The sequence below is a fragment of the Rhea pennata genome, chromosome 5, assembly GCF_028389875.1.
Source record: "Rhea pennata isolate bPtePen1 chromosome 5, bPtePen1.pri, whole genome shotgun sequence".
Lineage (NCBI taxonomy): Eukaryota > Metazoa > Chordata > Aves > Rheiformes > Rheidae > Rhea > Rhea pennata.
The window spans coordinates 32,062,957-32,072,521 of record NC_084667.1 but is presented as its reverse complement, the minus strand read 5'-3'; the positions used below and the strand labels follow the sequence as shown (position 1 = coordinate 32,072,521).

General features: G+C 41.2%; 1 protein-coding gene across 4 annotated transcripts in view; it reads left to right on the top strand.

Annotated features, from left to right (window-relative positions):
- The first annotated feature begins 7,816 nt into the window (after positions 1-7,816).
- BMAL1 (basic helix-loop-helix ARNT like 1) overlaps positions 7,817-9,565 on the top strand; it is a 51,509-nt gene continuing 49,760 nt past the window's right edge. For 3 of the 4 annotated variants that reach the window (XM_062575834.1, XM_062575833.1, XM_062575836.1), the window contains exon 1: positions 7,817-7,927. The gene's annotated coding sequence lies outside the window, so the exon portion shown is untranslated. The remainder of the gene's footprint in view (positions 7,928-9,565) is intronic. The other variant, XM_062575838.1, reaches the window with a different exon arrangement.

The following is a 9,565-nucleotide window of genomic DNA, read 5'->3' as shown; positions in this document are numbered from 1 at the left end:
CCAGGAGCACAGAGGAGTCCCATGATGAAGAACCTCCTGGCCATCACTGATGGAGGAGAAGAAGAAAGAAGTGCCCAAACCCAAGAGGTTGTAGGAACAGTCTTGGTGAGAAACTATTTAGCATATAACATTGGTGCTTACAGTTTCAACAACCAAGGTCAGCTAAACACATGATACACAAATGAATACCAGTCTACTAATGTCTGAAATAAAATGTGAAAAGTCATTTTTCACCTTATTACTAATCACTACGTTTCACAGTTAAGATAATTCTACTGAGAGTAGGACAAAATTATCAATACAGTACCTGTGTTGATCAGCGTGACATTCTAGTACCTCCTAGCTTCGGTTCCTGCTCTTCACATACGCAAAGGCAGAGATCTTGAGTGTCCAAGTCAGGCAACTGCATCAGGGCTCAAGGGCTGGTGGGCCCAGGGACTGCCTAAGAAGATGGAAAAAAATGGGCACAAGCACTGGAAGCTGGCTGAACAGGTAGTTCCACTTCATATTGTGAACAAGGGTCCAATGCCTGCCCATAGGCAGTGCTCGTATTTTGTCCTCTCTTTTCAATCATCTTTCTTCCACACATCTTTAGGCACATGTGTTTTTACCCTCTAACATTACTATTCTGTCATCTTTTAGAAAAGACTGGGATTTGGCATTCTCAAAGACAGGAAAGGACTTAGTTCCCTCTTCGTATGAAGAGACAGATGAAGTCCTAGAACTTTATGGCAACTGGCAAATTACTCACATAACTGCTAGACTCCAGAATTAGGCTGCAACCTGGCAACCATTTCTTACTTCTGCAATGTAAATATTTCCAAATGGATCTAAATCATATACGTAGCTTGTCTTTGTATATAATTAATTAACATGTACTGTCTTTTCTATAAAAATCTATGGATTTCTATGGAATCTATGAATTTCTATAGAATCTATGGATTTTATCCCTGATACACATTACCATGAATTCCTTTTAGTTGCCTTTTTCAGGCACTGAAACAGTACATCTTTCACCTGCAGTTTATGGCATATGCTGCAAATATAGTTTGATCTTATCGCAGCAAAGCATTACTATGGACTAATTTTAATGCTGCTGATGCACTGACTTTTGACATGAAATGGACAGAAAATGTAATGGAAAAGACAACATGCTAAGATAGAATATCAGTGACAGCACAACTATGAGAATAAATTTTACATGAGTATATTAAGTATCCTTTAGATTGTAAAGCTGTCCGTTAATGTAAAGCTCTAATGTGCCTGCTGCTGTCCAAGTAGATCACAAAATGGCAGTCCCTACGTGGAGCTGGTCTTAAAATAGAGTAATTGATGAGTAACATGGTATCTCTCATATAAACATCACATTTTACACAGCAAGATTTTGCATAGTCAAATATTCCTGGGGTTGTTCTTTTATCCAAGAAAAATCTGCAGCAGAACAAAAGTATCAAATTGTTTGACTTTTCAGGCTTTAGAGTGCAGATGATATTTTCATGCCACACTCATAGAAATTCCCTTCTAGTCTGCTTCGTGATCCATGAGTTTGGCTGAATAACTTTCCTGGCAGTCAGAACAAGAGGGAAACCTTTCCTTAGTACTTCCTGTCTTATTACATAAATTAATAACAAGAACGAGTCCTTACATCTTTCCCATTTACTACGTGCCAGACACACCTTTTGGTTGATATATCTATAAACCCCATAAAAAAGTCTGCTGTTGTTCTGTTTTCTAATACTCGGTATCTTCTCTGATAACAAAGATACCTTCTCTGGCAACAAAAAGTTTATTTCTCTAATATTAACATGCATCAAAGCAGTATGAATAAACTACTTAACATTTGTCTGTAGACAATGGAGAAATTAAAGCTCACTGTGAGCATAAAGGATGTATTGCTTTTTTCTTTAAAAGATAGTTTCTGTTTACAACTGATTACAGACTTGAAAGCACATTACCGTAAAACACTGTCCAGAGTACAGAAATATGTAATGTTGAAGAAAATTATATCCTCTGACATGCACTTACTGCAGGCCTTACTCTGAATGCCTAATGAAATCAGAATTGAAAACAACAAGAGTTCTGATTGCAACAATTAACTAAAGACTTCAGAATAACTTCTGGTATATTTACAAGATGAAATGTCAAAAAAAAATTCTGCCCCACTGCCATATTACATCTTGTCAATGCGAACATCCTAAAGAAATGGATTCAAATTATACTATCCTTTAATAAGTCTGTGAATTGTTAAACAGCCTGTTTCTATTAGTTTTATCAACATTAACTGAAAATATAATCAATCCACTAATTTTTATATATTCCATAGCTTCTTTTTTAGAATATGTGTCCCAGGCATCATGATTTACCCTGTATTTGGAAAATAAATAATATGTTTTATGCAACTGATTTAAAAAATAACAAGTGCTTTGTGGCTTACTGAACTCTTTAGAATGCTGTCAGCAAGGTAATCTACTTCTAATTGTAGCTTTGAGTGTGATTTAGTATGCGGGTGTAACTCTGACCAATTCATTTAATAATCTCCAGGCCTATTTTTCCAATCTGTAAAAAAGAGATAATAATACTTCTTTAATTAATACAGCCTGTGGATGTTAATTAGTTAAAATAACTTTTCAAATATTAAGATGATGCTTTCAGTTCCAGCTATCCCTTTTTCTACATCCGATTCTGCTTCTTACCCCTTAAAACAGTCAAATCAAGATTAGCTCAAAACCTTTTCTGATCAATTCATTACCAAATGGAAAAAGTCATCTTCCTACTTCCTATCTCAGTGATTCTTGCCCTCATTTCAAGTCAAAGCTGCCTAGATACTGCCTTGCTCTTGACTATTCTGTGAAAGGTAGGTTACGGATTTGACAGATTTTGCTTTTCTTATAATGAAGCTTTGTTCCAATAATAAAATAAGCTTTGCCCTACTGAAGTGTTCTTATTCTCCTGAAACGCAAGAACTGATGCTGAACAGAATTTCTCGCAGTGCTTCAAGCATACCACTGTTGTAGTGAAGCACTCACTGTTCTCATAAGGGAACAGGATAGATGAGAAACTAAAAGAGCTAGCTACAGAATTTCTTGCTAGTAAGAAACAGACTACTTTGATTCAAAGATGCAGTGGCAATGGACCATACAAAGCTGTAATACCCCTTATCAAAAAAAAAAAAAAAAAAAAAGAAAAACAATAAGATGCCACACTGGATCTTTGTTTCCTCAATAAATGATTAAGTATTATGACCATCAATTTCAAGCGTCTTTGGTCAGGTGAGACTAATTCTATTTAAACAAAATTGCTGGTAGAATTCTTTTTTGTAAGGAGGCAAAAATCTTATAAAAATTCAGTCTATGTTTATATATGATGCTTAACTATAAGAAATCAATATGGTATTGAATCGAGATCACTGTAAGAATGGTTATAGTTGTTTTTATGTATCAACAAAAATGGTAAATAAAACATACATTTTGATAGAATTTTAGAAAAAAAGAAAACAAATTAGGAAGATAAGATTCTGATGGAATTTTTTTCTTATTTAAAAGGTTGTCTTCTATAGGCTTTAAAATTTTTTATTTAAAGTATTCTATTCAATAAAATATAAATATTTAAAGTTTTTAACATCTCTGCCTTAAGTTGAGATACTTCCAGTCTCTGAAAGAAATAAGCCTGATGTGGCCATGAAATTAATTCCATATCTTTGTAACAGAGCAAAAAACTTGAAATCACTTCAATCTTTACTAAGTTTGAATTCAAATAAAGATACAAATGCTTTTTTGGCACCTTCCATAAAGATTGAAAAAATACTGGAGAAAATTACTTACAATTTCTGGTCTTAATCTCATTTTCCTCATTAGATTCTTCTTCCCTTTCCTGTTACATTGCCAGATACCGGATTGCTAACTCTTGAAAGTTCGTACTGAATCTCAGAATATTAATCGGTGTTCTTAGAGACCACAGGGCTGAAATCAACAGATTGTACAAGAACCTTCTTTCTCTTTATCCTCAAATGAGCTTCTAGCTCCAGTAACTAAGATAGAGGTTTTAAAGACGAAAAATGGATTTTAAAAAATCTCAGAAAGAAGCACATGAAAAAGTCAGTATTTGTTACTTTATATTTAGTCTTGCTCAAATATTGTGACATGAGTAAGCAGTTTTTAAAGTGACAAGTGTTTCTACAAACAAAAGCAGAAAAAAAAGCCTTACATTCCCTTGCCTCAGGTGTTGCAATGTATTAAGAATTTGAAGAATCTTGAAAAGAATGATTAAGCTATTGCTCACTGAATCTTCTGTTTTACACAGGAAATTTAAGCCAGCCATACATGAGTTGTGACAGACTATAATAAATAGACCATGACTGAGTTTTTTGGCATGCTTTGCAACCAGTACTGAGCATTCTGTTTCTTTGGTTCTTGTAACAGAGTTGAAGCTCATCGTTACCTTTGTATAAGAGCTTGGGAAATGCAGTTCAGTATTTCTCTGGCCTTTTAAACAGTATATACAGAAAAAGAAATCCAAGTATATATACATAATATATAACCAAATAATATACATAATACGTCTTGGAAGACACTACAAAAATAAATATGTAAAATAGTATTTCCAAATTCATGCTCCTAAGACTCAGAGATTTGTCTCCTTCCACATCTGTAATTGGGGTCATGAATCATGATTCAGACAAAACACAACTAAAACATCAAAGAAGTAAGTTGGTAGGTTACTCCTGAACTTCTGAATATCTGTTGCTGTTACACAGATGTATTGGGGACTGTTCGAAGGCAAAGAAAAACGCTCTCAGTTTTTGAGTTATGGTTTGAGAAACTAGACTTCTTTTTGTACCTGTAACAATACCTAAATACAAAAATTAGACAAAAACCTGCAGATTCTAAATAAAGTCACCGATATATAGCCTCACTATACCTTAAATAGGGTGTATTTAATGCAGATTATACCCACTACTCTTCTTAATATTAAGCCAAAAATCTAAGAATAGGGAAGTGATTACTATAGCATTCAAATGTGAAAACAATGAAGAAAATCCATAGGTGAGAACACAGGTTAGTAGTTTCAATAATCTATTAATAAATGCAATTTTTGGTAAAGTCAACACACAGCATATTCTCCTCCTGTTTTTAAAATGTAATGTTATGCCAGAAATTAGTCTAAATTCCAGTGTTTAAGTAGGGTGTAATCATTAATGCATACATCATCAAAGAGACAGTTAAATTTCTGCTTAAGGCCTAGTTTATTATCCTCTCTAAAATAGTTTAAATCCTGAAAAATAATCAGGTCAGAGTCGATCGGACAAATCAGAAGCACTTACACGCTGCACCCTGAGCAAAACACACCACTGAGCTGGTCTTTCTAGCATGATCCAAGGTTTGCAATCTGATCTCACCTTCATGTACTCCTTCAAATACTCCTCTTTAAGGAAAATGTACCCATCACACATTTGCTCAAGCCTCACCTTTTCTTTTTACTTTCTGTGCTTATAGATGGGTAGGAGAAGGGTGAAGCAAACTTTTCAGCCAACAGCAGTGGAGGGCAGATCTCATCAAATGTCAAACCATCACTTCTTAACTCTTCAGTGATAAACTTTGCATGCTTAACATTTTAAGGTGTAATAGTCGTCTAGAAAATGCCTTATTGACATACAGAGAAAAATTCCCTGTATGGAAATTAAAGATAAAATCTATTAAAAAAATGAATAGAATATCATCTGTAAATATCATCATATGCTGAAAACAAGGATTTGATTAATCAGATGCTGTTACTTTCTTTAATATGAATAGAAACTGCAGTTTAAAAACAAATCAAAATAATCACTTACTAGGGAATTATGACATATGGCCTGCTAAGCTACTTCTCTGCAGAAATATCTAAAGATCATTACTCTTGGCATCATTCCCCACAACAGTCATTGCGCTCATTAAAAGAGATCGTATGTGTCTGAGTGCTTAAGAAAGATTCTTTCTACAGCTGGGTAGAAACAATGATGAAAACTACAAAGACTTGTGAGAAAGAAGTAGCCAAGGAGATTTCTCCACCTCCATAACTTATGCGCACTAAACCAATTTGAAACAATAATAGCAAAACAGTCCCTGAGAACTGATGCCTTGTTTCCTTTTTTTCATGGTATGTATTTTCATTTGGTTAATGTACGATATGCAATTTACCTTGTTCTGCTGGAAGGTTGTTCCTTGAGTAGGAGTCTTGTGAGGTGAATAGGAAGTTGGCATCCAGCAGGGGCCACTATTGGCTGTGTTGAATCCCAAATCAATTAGGTGGAAACTAAATCTTATCAGTGTCATAGGATGAGTTCACATTCTACGACAGTGGACTGGAATAACCACAACTGCATTGCAACTAGATAATACTGCAATCCACACTTCTCTAGTGATATTCGTAAATATAAAACAAACAGTTGTGACATGGCATCCCAAGACAGAAAATGATGTCAAGGGAATGATAATAAGGGAATGATGCTCTGATGTAGTAATAATATTTGAACGTTTGTATTTGATTGCAACTGCTCGCTGTGTTCTAGCAACACATCTCCTTGACGTGCCAGCATTGTCATACAGATGATGGTTTTCTGACTCAATTTATTAGAATATATCTAATTTCAAACTATAATATGGTGCAGTGGATGGCTTTACCATTTTCTGTCACTGGCCTTTTTAAATGCTCAATAAAATTATTGCAGCTTACTGTTTCAGTATTAGACAGTCACATTGTAAGATGATAGCATTTACGGTAGTAAAACTGATGGCAGTCGTGCATGTGCTTCTGTGACACTTTGAATGCCAGGGCATTCACGGTAGGCATGAGATCTCATAAAATATGATGTGCAGGTGACGCAACAGCACCTTATTGAAGTATTGTATAGAAGAACATACATGTGCAACACAGCAATGCGAGGCAAACAACACTGGCATCTGCTAATGCTGGTGGATGACATTGGGAGCAACGTTGCAGTCTGTGGATGCAGCAGAGAAGGCCATGGGACACAAGGAGCATAGTGTAAAAGGATGAGCAGCCACCTCACGGGGAAGAACCGCGAGGGCAGGTAGCGGTGGACATTCGCCTGCCCTGAGCTGGGCAGCACTGCTGCTAGCCAGCCGAGAGGTGCTCCCGGCTCTGAGGAAACAGGAAGCCCGGAGGTGGCTGCCCCCATACGAGGCAGCACAGGCTCCTGCTTCGCCCCTGCAGAGGACGCGGGGCCACAGCGGGGGCGGCAGGCCTAGAACGAGCGGTCGCCAGGTTGCCGCAAGGCCGCGTGACATCACGGCAGGCCGCGGTGACCTTGACGCCTCAGAGGTGACGTCATGGCCCAGGGCGATTTCATACGAATGACGTAAAGCCCAGAGTGAGTCATAGCAGCGGCACGGAGGCTGCTGAAGGGAAGGAGGGCGAGCTGCTCGCAGCGCGGCGCGGCGCTCGGCCCGCCGCCGGCACCCCCGGGGAACGCCACAGCTGAAGCAACGGCCAAAACCGCCACGCCGCGAGCGTGACATCCGGGTCCCCCGCGCAACCGCCACCCGCCGTCGCCACCGCGCACGCGCCTCCCCCGCCGCCGGGAGGCGGGACTGAAGCTCCCACCCACCCTTCTGATTGGCTGCCGTCCCGGGGGCGCCCGGGGATTAGCCGCTGTTTAGGAGGGCGGGCATTGCCGGCCCGCTGGCCGGCCATTGGACAGGGCCTCCGGTGAGCCGCTCGCCCGTTGGCGGACCGGCACGTCCGGTCCGGGGCCGGAGGCGGGTGCCATTGGCTGGAAAGTAGGTTAGTGGTGCGACGTTGGGTGGCAAGCCAGGCGGAAAGTAGGTCAGGGACGGGGGCTGCCTGCGCCGGGCGCCGCTGCGAGCGTGTCGCGCGCTGCCGAGGGACGGCGACCCCCCCCCCCCCCCCCGCAGGGGCGCGCGAGCCCGCGGTGAGCCGTTAACGGGCGGTGGGCGACCGTTGGGGGGGGCGCACTGTGGAGGCGGCGGGGGTCCCCTCCTGGGCGGTGAGGGGAGGGCGGGGAGCGGCCGCCGCCGCTGCCCCCCGCGGGAGCGGTGCCCTCTGGCAGGCCAGGCGGAGCTGCTTGCCCCGGTGGAGGCGAAGGCTGCGGCTTACCCGGGTGGGGTGGCCGGGCCCGGGCGGCGGTGCGGGGCAATGTCCCTCGGAGCCGGGACCGGGCGAGGCGGGCGAGTGCAGCGGCCGCGGCGCGGGCTGTCTCGGTGTGGCGGGACCCAGAGCGGACGGGGTGGGCGCCAGCCGCGGTCCTTTGCAGCCGGCCCCTAGGGTAGAGCCGGGGCTACGGGGTCTGGCGGCGGCGCCTCCTTGGGAGCGAGGAAGGGGCAGAAACGTGGGTCCCAGTGGAGGCAGTACTAGCTCTGCTTCTCCTTCCCATCTCGAGTTCGCCTCGCTTAAGAGTGAGTGTGCGGTGGCTAAGGCAAGCCACTGAGCAGCGAGCGGTTGGTTCCCCTTCCCCTGCAGCAAGGATGGATCCGCTCGGCCTCTGTCCCGCAGTTGATCGCCTGGATCTTTTTTGGTGAATCTGATACCTTGTGATGAAGCCTGCTTTATGTGGAGTGTAGAGAATGTGTGTATTTAGCACCTCAACGGTGATGGTAGTTGGTAATTTATGTTGTGAGTTTGTTGCATGTAGGCCCGTCATACCTGCAGACAGCTAGAGCCATGTGGGGACCCACTGTGGGTTTTCTTGCTTCCTAACAGTACAGCCCAGTTACCTCCTCTCCCTATGAGATTAATGTTTTATGGTTAATTGGGGTCCTGAGTCTATCCAAACTGGTACTGTTACTTCTTGACTCCCTGTGTCTGGCAGCTGTGTGTGTATACTCTGCTGAGAATGAACATTTTTCTTTGAAAGTAAAATGCAGACAACAGTTAAGGTGGATTACTATCAGAATTTCACACTTTTTTTGTGTGTGAAACAAATTGTTTTTCATGGCTGAGGTTTATGTTATTCCAATGCCTCAATTATAGCAATTTTATAAACATTTTAGTACCTGAAAATAAGGTTGTAGTATTTTTACAAGAAGCAAGTGGGTGGTGATTTTTTTTTTTCTTTTGGAGTAAATGTACTATTAGCAGTTTTTAAGTAGTTGCTTAGTGTCTGGAGTAGAAGAGGCTGCCTGCAGCTAGCTCTAATCTTTGTTTTGAACTCCAGTTTCTTTGCAGAATTCATTCAGGCTTTAAGTAAAAATTTCTTCCAAATGTTATTCCTTAAGCATTAAAAATAAATTAAGAAGTAACTTGATTTTGAGTAGATAAGCATTAAAGTAGCTTGTCCTGCCTGTTTAGTATAGTTTCTTTTCTTTTCTTGAGAGGGTTTTGTAAATGAAAGCAACTGATATCGCACAGACTGCAGCCAGATCTGTAGGGGGGAAAAAAGTTGTTTGCTGTAATTGACTACTAGTACTGACTGTCTTTGTAAATGGTCTAGCAGAAGGCTGAGAGTAAACTCTGTCTGCTTCCCCTGTACCCCCCAAGAAAGTGGATATTTTGTACTTGCAAATGTAAATAGCTATTTGAAGTGTCAGAAACTGTAGAGCTCTCATATGAA